The sequence below is a fragment of the Mesoplodon mirus genome, assembly GCF_964341445.2.
Source record: "Mesoplodon mirus genome assembly, chromosome: 20".
NCBI lineage: Eukaryota > Metazoa > Chordata > Mammalia > Artiodactyla > Ziphiidae > Mesoplodon > Mesoplodon mirus.
In genome coordinates, this window is record NC_138996.1 from 208190 (window position 1) to 225988 (window position 17799).

Below are 17799 nucleotides of genomic sequence, written 5' to 3' on the forward strand. Positions count from 1 at the left end.
TTCAGTAATTCTGAGCTTCCTGACTCAGTTTACCCACCTCAAATGGTTGTGAAGTTTACTAACAGTGTATGTAAGATACTTTCAGAAATGAGAAACTAAAAAGTAAAACTAACAAAAAACACTTGTTATTATAAATAACAATGGAATTTAGTATGCCATTATACCTTCAGACGTATTGTAGGACATGCTGTTCTTTGCTGTTCCACTTGCGGCAGGATTCACAGTTTTTCTAACAGGTACAGATCCCTATGCCTGCTACTGTGAGGACATGTTATACTTGAGCTCCACTCTTATCTCTCTCAGGCTTTTTGTGGTATTGTCTAAAATGTAAATACATACTGTCAACCAACCTCCAGCATGATACCAGGCACATAATGGAAACCCAATAAATGTTTCACTATGAGTGGAGTATAAGTTGATAGAATATTTTTGAAGGTTGATGAGGCAGATTAGAATGATTGAAAATCTTTCAATATTTTAAGTTTGCATCTCTTTCATTCCAGAAATTCTACGTCTAGAAATTTATATATAGCTCTACACATGTATAAAGAGGTTCACATTGCAGCCTATCTGTAACAGAGGTCAAAAACAAAAAGCAAACAAAATATCCCCAAACTGAAAACAACTAAAAGTCCATCAATATTGGACTGGCCATGTAAATTATGTAATGTGACGCAGCTATTAAAGAGAATAGAAGGGATGTACGCAAAAATTGACTGGGAACATCAGTATCCAAGACAGATTGTAGACTGTGTATACTATACTGCACTTCTATAAAATACAGGATATCCATTACGTAGAAATACGTACAAGATAGAACAAGTGTGAATGTAAGCATTTGGGAAATATCTGAAAGAACCACACAAGAAACTGGGAGAGTGGGACAACTTTCCATGTCCCATACAAGTGGAATTCTGAAGGGTACACACGCGAACTAATGAACGTCTGCTACCAGCCTCCGGCTAAGGAGGGAATTGCAGCCGTCAGAGTCCTCTTCCCTAATGAAGCGTCTCCGTCCGCCGGCGTGGTGACGTCATCTGGACGGGCCGTGGCGCTTGCGCAGTAGAAAGAGGTGCGCGAGCCGCGTGGGCTTGTGCCTGGGCTTTTGTGGCTCGGGGCCGTGTGCTGGCACCAGGGCCGTCGGGTTGGCGACTTTGGCACTCTTGGCGTTGCGTGGTTGGCATGTTGGGGGTGACATGAGCCAGTGGCATCATGCCCGTGTGCACTGGGGTCAGCGTCGGGGCTTTTCCGGACATTCGTCGGCCAGGAGGAAGGGCGGAAAGCACATCCCGGAAAGGTAATACGCCTCGGCCCCTGGGCGTTGCCGGTGGAGCTCAGAGCCCCTGGGCCTGGGCTTCGTGTCTTGTGCTGTCTCCTGTCACTGTTGCCCCCGGCTGCTGCCCCGTCTGCGCTGTGCTATAGGGGGTAATGGTCGTCTCGCGGCTGAGTTCACAGTGGTTGAAAGGGACAGTGTGAGATGTTCTGATTTGCCCCCACCGTTTTAAAAGGGAGGCTCTGGCCATTTCTCCTCGGGTAAAATGCAGAGGGACTGCTTTTTAAGATGGGACTGTGAGTGTTGTGGACACTCCTTAATTACCAAAGTGGAGTCCCCTTCTATTCCTCAAGCTGTGTTGTTTTGGCAGAGAAAATGTGAGTAAGTGGAACTGCAACTAAGTTGAGTGAAAAAACGCACGGGTACTGCCGGATTTTCCATCGAAACAGTTGATTTGTGGTGTCTCTAGGAATTATAAAGGCCATACTGTTGCTTGCTAACCGGTGTCATTTGAGAGATCTACCTCTGTGCGTTCAAATGATTTATTTTGGACTTGGCTCATGTGTGCAGTAAACCCTTTAATTCCCTAAGACCTTCCTTTCCTCCATCTCATAGCCCTTTAAGCCCGCTTCAGTTTATCTCCTGAGTTTCTTTTGAATCTGTCAACTCTTCCTCAACATGCTAATACTGAACTTGCCTGTCTGTTGCAATTAGGTCCTAACTCGTGTCCGTATTTCTTGTTTCCTCCCAATCCATTCTTCACACAAGAAACCTTAAAAGCAAGTTGGAACATTGCTCATAGACAGCGCTCAAAACCATTGTTTTGAGAATAGAAAACACACCGTTGGCCTTTAAGACTCTTCTTGGTCTAGAATCCTCTCTGCTTCTCTAGCCCCATCTTGTGCCACTATTGCCCCCACTTTCTTTGCTTCAGATACACTGAATTAACCTTAGTTCTCACTCATCTTACAGCAATCAGTTCAGATATTATTGTTCACTGTGATTCCTAGCATTATGAATTTTATCATCAGGTTTTGTATGAGGACTAAAACAAAACTGTGAAGTGGAAGAATTGAGTTCACTTTCAGTCAACATGCATGTATTAATGACACCATTGTAGTCAACACCGGGCTAGGTTGTATCAGGGATACAGAAGGTCTGGCCATCTCTGGGTTTAGATATCCCTTATTTGTGGAGACCTTTGCATTGTTTTGTTGCCTTTTATCTGTTTTCAAGATGGGGAAACAGGAACAAGGGTAGTATAGCTTATTACAAGGTGGGGTTGAATAAGTGGAGCAGCAAATTGCAAAGCAGAAAGAAGAGGGACCTACTATAGAGGGATATGCTTTCCATTTTCAGGGCACATTCATCCTATGCAGGGAAACAGCATGACATAAAATTTGCCTAACAAAAATATATTAATAGTTGGAAGGACTATCTCCCAGTTGGACAGCGGATGCCTGGGACTCGTTTCATTGCTTTCAAAGTTCCTTTAAAAAAGGTAAGCAAAAGTTATTACCGTATTCTTCCAGAAATCTGAATTCACCATATAGAGCCCTGGCTCTCAACACCGTCATACTCCATTTTGCTTTTTTATAGCAAATACTTTTTAATACCTCCTTTACTATCCAGAAATGGAATTTATAGATTAGTACAACCTACTATTGTACTTAATTAAAAAAAATCCCAACGGAATGCCCTAACTATAAATAAAGAATAAAGTAATGATTAAGACAGCAATATGTATCTCAGTATGTAAATGTTTGGGGATGACTATACTAAGAATAAAGAAATAGTTAGTTACTTGTACCATGAATGCAATGAACTATGGACTTTGATTGATAATGATGTGTCAGTGTTGGTTCATGAATTCTCACCAATGAAGCACACTGGTATGGCATGTTGATAATGGGGAAGGCTGTGTGGGTGAAGGAGAGAGGGTATAAGTGGGAACTGTGTACTTTTGCTCAGTTTTGCTGTGAATGTCAAACTGCTCTAAAACTAGTCTACTACTTTAAAAAGAAAAGTGTGTTGCTGGCACTTGAATAACCAAACAGATCAATGGAACAGAGTACATAAATAAGCCAAATACATAAAAGAATATTTAGCAGTGAAAGCCATCCTTCATATAGGTAGATGTTCAAGAAGTATTTATTTATGTGTCTATTTACAGGCACTCTGCTTGTAGCTGGCAATGCAGTGGTAGGCAAAATTGATGTGGTCCCTGCCTTCTGGGAATTTACAGTCCAGTTAGGACACCAACATGAAATAAACACGCACAGAAATAAATATATAGATGTGAACTTATTTTCTTCCGTCTAATCTCTCTGGAAGAAAGGATTGTAATATCGCTTGTAAATTCCAGAGGAGGAAACATTACTTTGAGTCTCATATGTTAGCATCACAGGGTTTGAATAAATGGATAATATAGTAAAGGATTTTAGACACATGTTCCTTCTTATTTTATTCTTTCTGACAGAGTTTTGAAAAGAATCTTGCTCCAGAAGAATGTTTTTCCCCCTTGCATCTTTTTTAAGAAAATCCAAGAACAGAATGAAGAACTCGGGCTGATAATTGACCTAACGTACACGCGCCGCTCTTATAAGCCCGAGGTAAATGGAACCCGTAGTTGAAAACGACCTTCTTTCTGATACTGTCATAATTCATAGAAATTCAGTAATTATCATCTTATGCTAAGGTGAATCCTGGCCTTCTTTTCATGGGTTCAGAAAGGGAAGCTAGTGGTTTCCTTAAATACACATTTGTAATTGCTGTTTCAAAATGAGATGAAAGATATGAATTGAACTATAGTATTTGGCAGTAGGCTGTAGATATGCTGAAGAAATTCTATAAGCTTCCATGTTCTATGTTTTGAAAACGAAGTAAACTTTTAGCAAGAATGTTAGTAGCCTAAAAGGAAAGAAAGGTATGTCCATTATGTCTTTAGCACTTATTTGAAGCAGTTGCCTGAGCATGTTTAAGCATCAGAGTAAAAGACAATTGTTCTCAAAGTTTTATGCTTTCTTTTCCTAATACCTTCTGAGAGAGTACAGAAACCCATATATTCTCTTGGCCCATGTAGGACATACCAGTGCAAAAGAATTATCCTTCTTCTGACCTGTTCCATGGCCTTGGGAGACAGTAACACCTAAAGTTTGTTAATATTTGTATAGCCATTTAGAAAGTTCTTTCATATCCATTGACTTAGTTAATCCTTACAACAATCCTTTGCTGTTGAAGTGGAAGTAGTACTGAGATCTCCTTCTGAGTGCTTACTCTGCACTAAGCTCAGAGGATAGACAACTACAGTTACTAATTTTACAGACGATGAAACTGAGTCTCGGACAAGGAAGAACTGAAATTTCAACTCAGTTATTCCTCTATTTTTTTACTGTGTAAAATATACATAAATCATATTTATTTTAACCATTTATAAATATGCTGTTCAGTGGCATTAAATACAGTCACAGTGTTGTGTAACTATCACCACTGTCTATAACCCAAACTTGTTCATCATCCTCAACAAAAACTCTGTAACCGTCCAACAGTTACAACCCCATGTTCCCTCCCACCAGCCCTTAGTAACCTCTATTCTATTTCCTGTGTCTATGAATTTGCCTCTTCTAGGTACCTCGTGTAAGTGGAATCTACAATATTTATCCTTCTATGTCTGGCTTATTTCACTAAGCCTAGTGTTTTCAAGGTTCATCCATGTTATAGCATGTAACACAATGCCATTCCTTTTTTGCCTTAATAAATCCCACTGTGTGTATATACCGTATTTTGTTATTCATCGGTTGATTGACACTTGGGTTGTTTCCACCTTGTAGCTATTGTGGATCATGCTGCTATGGTCATTGGTGTTCAAATATTTGTTCCAATCCCTGCTTTCAGTCCTTTTAGCTGTGCCGTGTAGGTAGTAGCAGAGTTGTTGGATCGTATGGTACCTCTCCATTTAACATTTGAGAAACTGCCAAAGGGTTGTCTACAGTGTCGTCTTGTTTTTAAACAATTATCAGAAATTTTAAACATATACAAAAGTATACAAAATACTGTAAATTTTCCCTGTATACCCGTGAACTCATCCAGCTTTAATATTTACCAACTGATGGCTGTCATGTTTTATCTATACCCCCACCTGTTTCACCCCATTCCATGTTAGCTTGAAGCAGCTCCGAGACAACATGTAATTATACCTATACATTAAAAAAATTATTTATTTATTTATTTATTTATTTACTTATTTTTTTATCTTTGGGCTGTGTTGGGTCTTGGTTTCTGTGCGAGGGCTTTCTGTAGTTGTGGCAAGCGGGGACCCCTCTTCATCACGGTGCGTGGGCCTCTCACTATCGCGGCCTATCTTGCTGTGGAGCACAGGCTCCGGATGCGCAGGCTCAGTAGTTGTGGTTCACGGACCTAGTTGCTCCGCGGCATGTGGGATCTTCCCAGACCAGGGGTCGAACCCGTGTCCTCTGCATTGGCAGGCAGATTCTCAACCACTGTGCCACCAGGGAAACCTCACCTATACATATTTGGTATGTATATTTAAAATATAGGACTTTTATTCCTTAATATCATTTTTTAATAGTAAATACCCAGTGAGTGCTCAAATTTGCAGTTGTCTCCTAAATGTCATAAAAAAATTGTTTTTAAGAATTTTGAATTAGATCCAAATAAGGTGCACACTTTGCCGTTGTTTGTTAGGTCTCTGAAGTCTTATTTAATCTATAGGTTCTCCCTCCATGTCTTTCTCACTTTTTTTTCCTCCTTGAATTTTATTTTTAAAGAAAGCAGGTAATTTGTCCCATGTAGATTTTGATGGTTACATTCCATGTGTTGCTAACATATTCTTCAATCCTTTTATTTCCTGTAAATTGGTAGTTGATCAGAATGAAGCTTGCATGTTTTGTTTTGGCAAGACAGTTTCATAGGTGATGATGTGTTCTTCCATGGAGACGTATCATTTTGTCTTTCTGTGATATTAGCAGTCACTGATGATTCATACCTACATCCATTAATTCAGTTGAGGCTTCCAAAAATGGTGGGGGCTTCCCTGGTGGGACAGTGGCTGAGAGTCCTCTTGCCAATGCAAGGGACACAGGTTCGTGCCCCAGTCCGGGAAGATCCCACATGCCGCAGAGTGCCTGGGCCCGTGAGCCTTGGCTGCTGGGCCTGCGTGTCCGGAGCCTGTGCTCCACAATGGGAGAGGCCACAGCAGTGAGAGGCCCACGTATCTGAAAATAAAATAAATAAATAAATAAAATGGTGAATTCTGTTTTTCTTTTTTTCACTTATTAGCTGGGTATATTTCTATAAGGAGAAGATTCCCCTCATCAACTATTTGTTTGCCCAGTTGTAGAGGCATGATTCTCTTCTTTGATTTAACAGTTTTCAAAATAATGAGTTGATGGACAAATATCCTCCAGTGGTGACCAATTTTTTAAATTTATTTATTCATGTCACTGTGGACTCCGCTACAGTTACTATTCTAACTGAGGCCCTATGTTTGACCAGTTGGAGCTTTCAGTGACTCCTGAGTCCTTTTGACATGACATCAGTTATTTCTAGACTTTTTCAGTAGTCAGAGCTAGGCAATATGTATGTTTGTTGCTAATATTTCTAAAATATGTCATAGGTTCATACTGCTACTTTCCATTTAAATTCAGAACTAGAGAATTTTCACTTATCCTTTTCTGTCTTCTATTGATAGTCTACTTTCTCCCACCCCAAGAATACCAGTTCTCAACACTGCCTGAAATTTGCTCTATTTCCTAATTCGAATCCAAGTTCTTCTGATTCTATTCTACTATTCTACTTAGATCACAGCCTCTGTATGGCCCCTGAAATGTAAGATAGAACATAAATGTAGGTAGAACTGTTTATATCATTCTGAGTTACATGTGCATTCATTCACATAGATTTGCTTTTCGTTTTTCATGCCTAGTAACTGTCCATTCTGCAGTTTTAATGAAAATCAAGTGATACTTACTGGTTAAAGCAGCTTTGGAGAAAATGGCTCTTATCAGAATGACTGACATACTGAGTTTAATGTCCTCTGTTGGTTTATATTCCGCCTTCTCTAATTAATTTTTTATTCTTTCCCTACAAAGGAAATAATACATATTTTCATGGTTTTGCCTTATAGGACTTACCAGAAACTATTCCTTATTTAAACATTTGTACAATTGGGCATCCGGTGCCAGATGATGACACTATTACTAAATTTCAATGTGCTGTTAGTGGATTTCTGAAAGAAAATAAAGATAATGGCGAGTTCTTTTTGTTTTGTTTTTTTCCCCTTTACCTGAACTTTGGTATGCATTTTGAGTGGGGTTGGGATTTTTAACATTTTTAATAGTTGTGACATTAGCCTGTTGTGTTTGGTAACATGAAGGTGGAAATGTCAGATGGTGCTAATACAGTATGGTGTTTTTCCTGTTTATGGTCACAAACAATTTAGTTGAGTTTGGAAAGTGATTTTTGTGAGAAATATGAACTGAACTAGCTTACTTATCTCTTTTTTAAACATTTGAATGGAAAAGACATAAAAAAATAAAAATGTTCTTTTGTCCTATTTATTGGTTGAGAGGTGGAAGAAAAGGTTAAGACTCTCAGGTTCTTAGCGTATATAAAAGAGAAAACATAAAGCAAAAGTTCGGAGTGGGACAGATCCCTAGAAGCCAAACAAAGCAGAGTGGACCAGAAGAGTGGCTTCCTCATCATATGTGTTTAAGATATTTTTGCTGCTTTTATACTTTGGGTGCAAGTGAGGAAGAACACTACCACCTCTTATTCTTATCTTGACAGACAGGAAGAACTTAAAAGGCTGGTGTTTTCTTGTTTCTGCTTTAAGATGTACTCTCTTGATACTAGGTCTTAATAGCGTCCTTGCCTTTTTCTACCATCTAACTGTCAGAAGGAACATGGTATTTGCCATGTTTTAAGACTGAGGTATCTTTTGTCTTTGGATCACCACTGACCCACAAGAGAAAGTGTTCGTTTTTTCCTTTCTAAATTTAGCCTGAGGAGTGTTCACTTTATTAAATAAACCTAACAGACAGTACATATTCCATATATATAAAAAATGATAAACACATATACATAAAACAGGGAGTAGCGAGAAGGAATAGAGATAGAGGTGGGAAGATAGTGGATAGGAGGTGAGAAAGAGAGGGAGAGACTGGAATTTCAAGATAAATTTTCATTCTATAAGCTGGTTGCTTAATGCAGGTCCTAGCTCTTAAATATCTTAAGCCCTATTCACAGATCTTCCCTGTACTTTAGCTTTTAAACTTGAGAGACTTGGCCTTGCCTGTGATATCCAGGGTGTCTAGAAAGGAGGCAAATTTTCTGATTTGTGTAAACCGTAGTCACAGAAATGTGACCTCTTAAGATGTTAGGGTGCAGCTGCCGGCCTCCTCACTTCCTCCAGGCTCCTTTGTGTGTGTTCTGTGTGATCCGCGTGAGCTAGAAGATCCTTACAAGTGCATGAGAGCACGTTTGTCAACCTTGATTGTTCACATGTTATACCAAGTGTAGTCCATTGCATATGCTGACTTCTCTGTGGGTCTTCTGCATGCAGTGGGCTAACTTCACCATGCTCTCTGCCATTGCAGTCTCAGGACCTTAGTTATGATCCATTGGTGGCTTCCTCTGCTATAAGCCCCTCCCACAGATGGCAGGCTCACTGATAATGAGGAGGAGACGATACTATCCACTCCCTAGAATTCGAAGAGACTCCGAAAATAAATTGTTTTAGTAAACACTGAGAGCCTTATAGGTTTGTTGTTCGGGCACGGGGATACAGAGGTGACTAGAAGTCTTTGTTCAGTAGCAACTTAGAGTTATGTAGGAAGATAAACATGTAGTGACTCTAAGTGGGTTAATTATCATAAAAGAATCAAGTGCAGCAGGAATATAGAGGAGAAACTGAGGAAGGCCTGACTGAGGAGACAGCGTTTGAGCTGAGCTTCGTGGAAGAGGATTTTGCTGGAATGAGGAAAGGACAGCTGAGCTATTGCGAACAGGTAGCAAAGGCACAGGGCTTGAACTTGTGCTCTGGAGGGGCAGCCTCTTGTGTGACTAGAGGGTAGTGTGAAAGGGCAAGGAATTCATACATTCCTTTACACCAAATATTTATAAAACACCTTCTAAGTTGAAGGCACTGTTCGAGGCAGTAGGAACAGAACCAAGTTCTTGCCCTTCTGTACTTTACATTCTAGTGCGGGAGAGAGATGAGTAAATAAGTAAATATGTGGAATGTCAAGTGGTGGTAAATGCTTTGGAGAATAGAAAAACAAGAAGAAGAGGTGAGGGAATGTGGTAGGTGATCAGGGAAGTCCCCTCTATTACGATGTCGATTGAGCAGAGCCTTGAAGTGAGAAAAGAGCCATTGGATATCAGGGAGAGTGGAGATGGTTTGGGAGGGTATGTTCTGAAGCAGAAGGAATAGTAGGTGCAAAGTCCCTGAGGCACGACGGTGCTTGGCATGTTTGAGGAATAGTACGGAGGCCAGTGTGGCTGGATAGGGGAAAGTGAGTGAGGGCAGAGCAGTAGAGAATGGGATCAGGGAGGCTGGCAGGGGAAAGGAAGGAGGTGGATGATGTAGGTCCTTGTAATTTAGTTTGAACTTATCATTCAGTTGGAGAGACAGACTGGTATTTGTTTATAAAGAGTTCTCAATGTTGTGCTAAAAACTTGGGCTTTATTCTGTGCTAAGTTAAGATATTTAAGGAACAGAGCAATCCAGCCAAGTTTCTATTTTAGAAAGGTAACATCTTCCATGTGGAAGATCAGTTGAAATAGAAGTGATTGTTAGAATTGTAGGGCGGTAGTAATCCAGGCAGGAGATGACGAATGCCATGCACCACGTAGTCACAGACATACCTTTTGCAGAGATCAGCTACTTGTTGTTTTTTATTTACTTCCTCATATAATTTTATTAAGTGCTGGTCCACGAAATACTGTGGCATAGTTGGAAAAATGTGAGACTCGATTCTAGTCTCTTTTCTGTTTGCCTGCTGTGCAGCTTAGGCTTACGTCTGAAGCCTTACTTTTTCATTGTGAAATAAGCACGGTGCTACTCACCTGAGACCTGCTCAGGCACGTAGACCCATGGCAAGTGAGGAGCAGTGAATGAGAGAAGGAATGGAGGTGCTTTGGGACCCCAAGAGCCCTTCAGAAACTGTTTGTTCTTTTTAATATTGAGCATGAAATGTGAAGGCATTCCATTTCTTTCACTCAAAAACAAATTCTATTCTTCTGATAGCCTGTTTTTTTTCCACTCCATTTTACTATAGTCAAATCAGTTCCTGATGGACATTCTCCATTCCATACAATTGCATCTGATTGGAGGCTAGGCAAAAATTCCAAGACACAATGAATTTTGACTTTATAGTACTTAATTCATTATAGTATGTTCTTGCAAAAACACTCTTTTCTTCAGAGTTTTTCCTTTTCAGGATAGTGGTCGTGTTGTGGTAACTAATAAAGGCTACTCTTCAGAAAATTGTATAACTTGTTTTTAGTGTTTCTACTTTGCTTACTTAATTCCATATTCCCTTTTTATATACAGACTTATTGGTGTCCACTGTACCCCTGATTTAAACAGGACTGGCTACGTCATCTGCAGGTGAGTGGCCAACCCCAAGAGGCAGACCATGTTTAAATTGTTCTGTTTACAGTAGTAATGTAAGTTAATGTAAGCTGAATGCAAAAAATGCAGTCAGAGAAATGTATGAAGTGGAAGGCAATTTTGCCCCCTACTCAGAGGTTATGACCAGTAATAATTTAGCACATATTTTTGAGACATAAAAAATCCAGATATAAGCATATACAATGGTCCCTTGGTATCTGCAGAGGATTGTTTTTAGTACTCTCCATGGATACCAAAATCCTCGGATGCCCAAGTCCCGTAATGTAAAATGGTGTAGTATTGTCGGCCTTCCATATCTGTAGGATATGAAACCGTTGGATATACAGAACTGACTGTACATGTGATTTAATGGTATAGTATTTAGACATTCTGGTTTATAATTTAATATATGGTGGACATCTTCCTATGAAAATATTTGGAGATCTCAATCTTATTTATTTATTTGTTTATTTATTTATTATTTTTTTTCCTCCAAATTTGCTTTAGGTAGTTGGATATAAATTAATGAACAAAAACTTAAGCAAGATACATGTAAGAATTTAATAGAACCTGATACTCTGATTCTTTCAGTTTTTCTCAAACTCATCATGGGGCTTGTAAGAAAATTAACCAACATGGACACTACTACAGTTGAATGTCAAATCCTTAAGTGCTCATGACATACCAAATTCTTCAATAATGCACTTATGAAGAACCCTTCAAGAGACTTGTGTTTTGTATGTAGAAAAGTGTTGATTTCTTTGAGGAGTGAAGCATTCAGCTTTAGTGGATAAATCCTTGTTAGGCTGAGGCAATCATTATCATACCCCTCTTTGCCATAAATTGTCTTATGAATGGTCATATCAGTCTGTTTTGGCAAATGAGTAATAAGGGGAAGGCTGTTATTGTGCTTATGAGAATGATATTTTTCTCTGAAAAAAGATAAATATGCATTAGGAAAATGACCATTTGGACTCTTTTTCTGCTTCCTCCTTGTTTTGTTAGAATATGATCCTTGGTTTTACAGCAGCCATCTTGTGACCCTGAGATGATCGTATGCCAATAAGGACAAATGGTAGATTAGAAAGAACCAGCAAAGACAGAAAAGAGCACCATCAATAGTAACAACAATCACAGCAAAAGAATAATGGGACCTTAACTTGTGGAGTTCCTATAAAGTAAAAAATAAATGCTCTATGTTTATTCTTAAAAACAAGAACTATGCAAGCAAGCTTAAAACTACTTTTTTTGTGTGCCAGTGTTATAAAATGTAGCTATTAAGGAAAACCTTGACCGAGATGCCAGCAACTTCAGAAAAGAATTTGGATAGGGGGAAGCAGAATGTTATCTCACTTAGGAAAAACAACCACTGTCTTTATGCTAATCCTTGACACAGAATTAAAACCTATATAGGTGCTGTAACACTTTACATAAATCCTATATACTGGAGCAATAACAAGATCTAAGTACAATTATATTTTTAAACCTTGGGTGAAGGCTTTCCATAAAAATAGCATCCTACTTTTCCCCCTAAATTTCTAAACTATCACGTACTTTTCCCCAACATCTGCAGCCGTTCAGGAATTTTTAGGAAACTTTCATGCATGATCTTAATTCCTAACCCCCGGCTCTTTGGGCTCAAAGACAAAAGATCAAAACCACCAAAAATGATGGTTCTCTTGAAGTCAGGTGAGAGACACTGACTCAGTTAGACTCGTAGGACAAAAGCAGTGCTGCATCAACTGTCTCCATGCAGGAGGGGCACGTAAGGGATCTCATCAGCCAGTCATCTGTACAGCCCAGGTGATCTGCATACACAGCAGAAATCAAACTGGGTTCTCGTAAGCGAAGTCCATCATACAGATCACACAGTCCCGGATCTTGGTTTAATATTTGTTTTATTTTATTGATTGATTTTTTCTTGTTTGTTTGTGCCGGGTCTTAGTTGCAGCCACTGGGCTCCTTAGTTGTGGCATGCAAACTCATAGTTGCGTCATGCGTGTGGGATCTAGTTCCATGAACAGGGAATGAAGCCAGGCCCCCTGCATTGGGAGTGTGGAGTCTTTAGCCAGTGCACCACCAGGGAAGTCCCCCGGATCCTTTCTTCTGATCCATTTCTTCCAGGGTCATAAACACCTTTAGGCTGATGCAGTGTGAGGCCTATTCTTTGAGCTATCCTATTTGGTTCCTCTCAGCTGAGTTGCTAGGCGAGCCTGGCTAGGTGTTGAATGATAGACCAAAACTGGAACTTGATCCAGATATGGCAGCAGCAGCTCCTGACCCAGCTCTGTCCCCTTGCCAAAGCTAGCCCAGTCGGACTGAGACTTGTGAGGCAGCGAGATGTCATCTGAAGTGGGGGACTTATGGCACTTCCTCATCTTCCAGGGCTTGAGTGTGTGTTCCGTGTGCTGTTTTGACAGTCTTCCAACCTCATTCTTTTTTTTTAAATTAACTAATTAATTAATTATTTAAAATTTATATTTGCATTTTAAACATTTATTTATTTTTTATGCAGCAGGTTCTTACCAGTTATCTATTTTTTACATATTAGTGTATATATGTCAATCCCAATCTTCCAATTCATCTCACCACCACCGAACCCCGCCCTGCCCCACTTTCCCCCTTTGGTGTCCATACGTTTGTTCTCTACATCTGTGTCTCTATTTCTGCCTTGCAAACCGGTTCTTCTGTACCATTTTTCTAGATTCCACATATATGCATTAATATACAATATTTGTTTTTCTCTTTCTGACTTACTTCACTCTGTATGACAGTCTCTAGGTCCGTCCACGTCTCTACAAATGACCCAATTTCGTTCTTTTTTATCTCTGAGTAATATTCCATTGTATATACGTACCACTTCTTCTTTATCCTATTATCTGTCGATGGGCATTTAGGTTGCTTCCATGGCCTACCTATTGTGAATAGTGCTGCCTTGAACACTGGGGTACATATGTCTTTTTGAATTATGGTTTTCTCTGGGTATATGCCCAGTAGTCGGATTGCTGGATCATGTGGTAATTCTATTTTTAGTTTTAAAGGAACCTCCATACTGTTCTCCGTAGTGGCTGTATCAGTTTACATTCCTACCAGCAGTGCAAGAGGGTTCCCTTTCCTCACACCCTCTCCAGCATTTGTTCTTTGTAGATTTTCTGATGATGCCCATTCTAACCGGTGTGAGGTGATACCTCATTGTAGTTTTGATTTGCATTTCCTTAATAATTAGTGCTGTTGAGCAACTTTTCATGTGCCTCTTGGCCATCTTGGAGGCCGTCTCTATGTCTTCTTTGGAGAAATGTCTATTTAGGTCTTCTGCCCATTTTTTGATTGGGTTGTTTGATTTTTTAATAGTGAGCTGCATGTCCTATTTATATATTTTGGAGATTAATCCTTTGTTGATTCGCTTGCAAATATCTTCTCCCATTCTGAGGGTTGTCTTTTCATCTTCTTTACACTTTCCTTTGTTGTGTAAAAGCTTTTAAGTTTCATTAGGTCCCATTTGTTTACTTATTTATTTTTAATGCTGCATTGTTCCTTTGCTCACTGTTGAACATATAAAAGTCAGAAGTTTTTGATATTATAAAACATGAAAGTAATGAACATTCCTGTGTGAGCACTATTCAATATATATGCTTTGTCTCAGTTTACTTCATTCAGAATGGAACTTCTGCATGATAGAGTTTATGTCCTTATGCTTTTGGTGGATGTTGCTACACTGTACCCGTTTATGGTTGTTCATGCAGGAAATACTTATTGAGCATGTGTTATGTTTAAGCACTGTGCTGGGTGCTAGCAAAAAGACTTGTGAAATTTTGTGAGTGAAGAGACTTGACCTGCGCTTTGTGAATTCTAACAGTCCAGAGAGGGAATAGATATTCAAGAATCATACTCTGCATGTAAAATACAACTCTGACAAGTGCCAAGGAGAAGAACATGGTACCATGAGATCATATTTTAGGGAGGACTTGATCTCATCATGGAGATTAGAGAAGGTTTATTTACAGATGTTTCAGCTGATATCTGAAGGATGAGTAGGAATTAACCAGATAGGGACGTTGTGGAGAGATTTCTGAGCATAAGGAATAGCAAAAGACCCTATAAGAGGAAAGCATATGCTGTGTTGGAGGAACTGGCCTGGAAGGTGGGGCTGTTGGGGGAGCATGTGATTATAATGGAGCTACAAGTGTGCGGTAGGAGCTCAATTGTTCAGGCTTATGTTTAAGGTTTCAGACTTTAAGAGTAATAGAAAACAACTGAACTTTTTTTGTTGAAGGTGAGTGTGTGGAACATACCCAACTGCCCTTTCAACCTATCATTTTGCTACCGAGAGGAGAATGCACTGCAGGGAGAAAGAGTGGAAGAGAGGAAACAAGTTAGGAGACTGTTGTAGAAATTGGGGTAATGGTGGCGTGGACCAGGGTGTGGTGGTCATTTTGGTGGAAAGCTGTGCACAGATTCTAGAGGTATGTAGGCAGCTTCATTGTTAGCACTGGTGGTGGGTTGAGGATGAGGCCGAGGGAGAAATAGCCATCAGTGATGGTGAGTCCTAAGTTTCTGGCTCCGATGGTTGGTTAGATAGGGTTTTGTAGATATCATGTTCATATTTATCCTGATTTTCCTTTTGTTATTTGTTGGTTCTTGATGAGTACTCTGTCATATTAAGTCTCCTGTTTTTAGCATACAGAGCATTTTCACCCAAACTGACTGTTGCATGTTATCAGAGAACTTTTTAACATCTGCCAGTTTGGTCCTGTATTTTATTCTCTTTCATTTATTAATTAAATTGTTGTCTTATTGTAAATAATTATATTAATAGCTCTTCTAAAGTTGCGTTATCCTTGCGTCCTTGGAGTAACGCCTTTTTGTAGTCATGGTGTATATCATTCTTTAATAATTATTGATTAGATGTGCTGATATTTTCTTAGGATTTTTATATATATATTTGTAAAGCAAAATAGGACCTTTTTTGCAAAAACTTGATTTTCTTTTCTTTTTATTTACAAATGACTCGAATTTTGTTGTTTTGTAGATATTTGATTGATAGAGAAGGCATGAGGCCAGATGCTGCAATTGGATGTAAGTATAAGGCATTTCACTGCTTTTCCGTTTTTATAAAATTTGAAGTTAGAAGTGTACGGGAATTTCTCAAATTTTGGAAAAAGAGAAAAGTTTGTAATTCATTTCTTCTGACATAAGATAACCTTTTACTAAAAGTTTATAAAGGGATGTATCTGGAAATAGATATAACAGCCTTAATAATTAGTCAGTGGATTTCAGCATTTTTTTCTTTTTTAAATTTATTTAATTAATTAATTTATTTTTGATATTATATCCAGTGCACAACCAAGGAAGCCCCTTTTTCTTTCTTCCTTCCTTCCTTCCTTCTTTCCTTTTTTCCTTTCTTTAAAGCTCCAAGTCATTTAAAATACATGACTTCTTAGTAAAAAAAAAATCTGCAGTTCATATAACCAAGGGGTTTATAACTTCTTCTCTAAAAGTTACATTCCTGGGACTTCACTGGTGCTCCAGTGGTTAAGACTCTGCCATTCCAATGCAGCAGGTGTGGGTTCAATCCCTAGTTGGGGAGCTGCAATCCCACATGCTGCACAGCCAAAGAAAATTTTTTAAAATGTTATATTCCTGTATTACTGAATTTAGTTGTTTAGATTTTTTTTTCTTTTGCTGTACGTGGGCCTGTCACTGTTGTGGCCTCTCCCGTTGTGGAGCACAGTCTCCGGACACACAGGCTCAGCAGCCATGGCTCACGGGTCCAGCCACGCCGCGGCATGTGGGATCCTCCCAGACCGGGGCCCGAACCCGTGTTCCCTGCATCGGCAGGCAGACTCTCAAGCACTGCGCCACCAGGGAAGCCCTAGATTTTCTTTAAATGTTTAGAAGATTTCCATTTATTTACCAGGAACAAACAAAACCTCATGTAAAAATAGTTTTCCAGAAACTATTTCCATCATTGTCTTCTTCCCTTTCTCCTGCAGACTGGTGTTTTCTCTTTACAAGGTCTCTGTCGTTCCATAAGAAAGCTGCTCTTCTTCTGGTTTCATAAGAGATGGTGAACAGTGGTAAATATCCAGGTTACCTAAATTTCTAGAGTACACTTCAGGGAGCGAATGATGCAGTGGGGTGTTGGGGCAGAGTGAGAGATACAGACTCTGGTGAGACTGAGAGTCATTCACAAACATTACTGGGCTGTGGTGAAGGGAGAACAAAAATAAATGAGGTTCCTGCTGGTGGACGGGAAGCCAAAACGAAGAAGAATGGTGCGTAGCTGGGCAGTGTAATTGGGACCATAAGTGCTGTGTCTTCTGATAGTAATTATGAACAGAAACCAACTAATAATCACTAATAACATGTAGGTGACCAACCCTTGAGAGCTGAGGCAGAGAGAAGGAAAGATGGCATTATACCTCGTCTCTGGTTCATCGAGTTTCCCAGGCTGGGTTGTGACCAATCTTGGGTGAAATCATAACTAAATCATTTTTGCTAAGGAGATCAGCTTTCATGGGGTCCTTTCTCTGCACTCTGTCCAATGATAAAGCCCACTGGTTTATGCCTCCTGGAAAACAGTTATTTCACAAGAGTATAAGTGAAGCATTGATGAAACAGCCATGAAGACCATGTTTCCTCTTGGCCTCTCACATCCTTTTCAAAGCGCTTTAAAACCTTTTTCATTCAAAAATCAATAAAAGAAAAGGATTGGGATCAAGTCCCGTACAGAGGTAGTGTAAGAAAAAAAAAAGAGAATAAGGAGCAGAATAGCATCTCTTCAGACAATAAAATCAAGTTGGAAAAAACAGGTCCGAAAAACAGATCAAAACTGTAAGCTATTATTTCATAGTTGGCTAAAAGATGTTAGAAAAAACAATGGAAAAGATGA

At 39.4% G+C, this 17799-nt stretch overlaps 2 pseudogenes across 2 annotated transcripts; one reads left to right on the forward strand and one right to left on the reverse strand.

Moving 5' to 3' along the window:
• The first annotated feature begins 1181 nt into the window (after window positions 1–1181).
• Window positions 1182–16365, forward strand: LOC309795905 (RNA/RNP complex-1-interacting phosphatase-like; annotated as a pseudogene). The gene is made up of 6 exons: window positions 1182–1297; window positions 2699–2774; window positions 3753–3885; window positions 7419–7546; window positions 10848–10904; window positions 15937–16365. The product of its transcript is annotated as an RNA/RNP complex-1-interacting phosphatase-like (transcript).
• On the reverse strand, window positions 12612–13285 carry LOC309795849 (RING finger protein 11-like; annotated as a pseudogene). Its single transcript has 2 exons — window positions 13006–13285; window positions 12612–12787 (listed from the first exon to the last, which is right to left on the reverse strand). The product of its transcript is annotated as an RING finger protein 11-like (transcript).
• Window positions 16366–17799: the final 1434 nt, after the last annotated feature.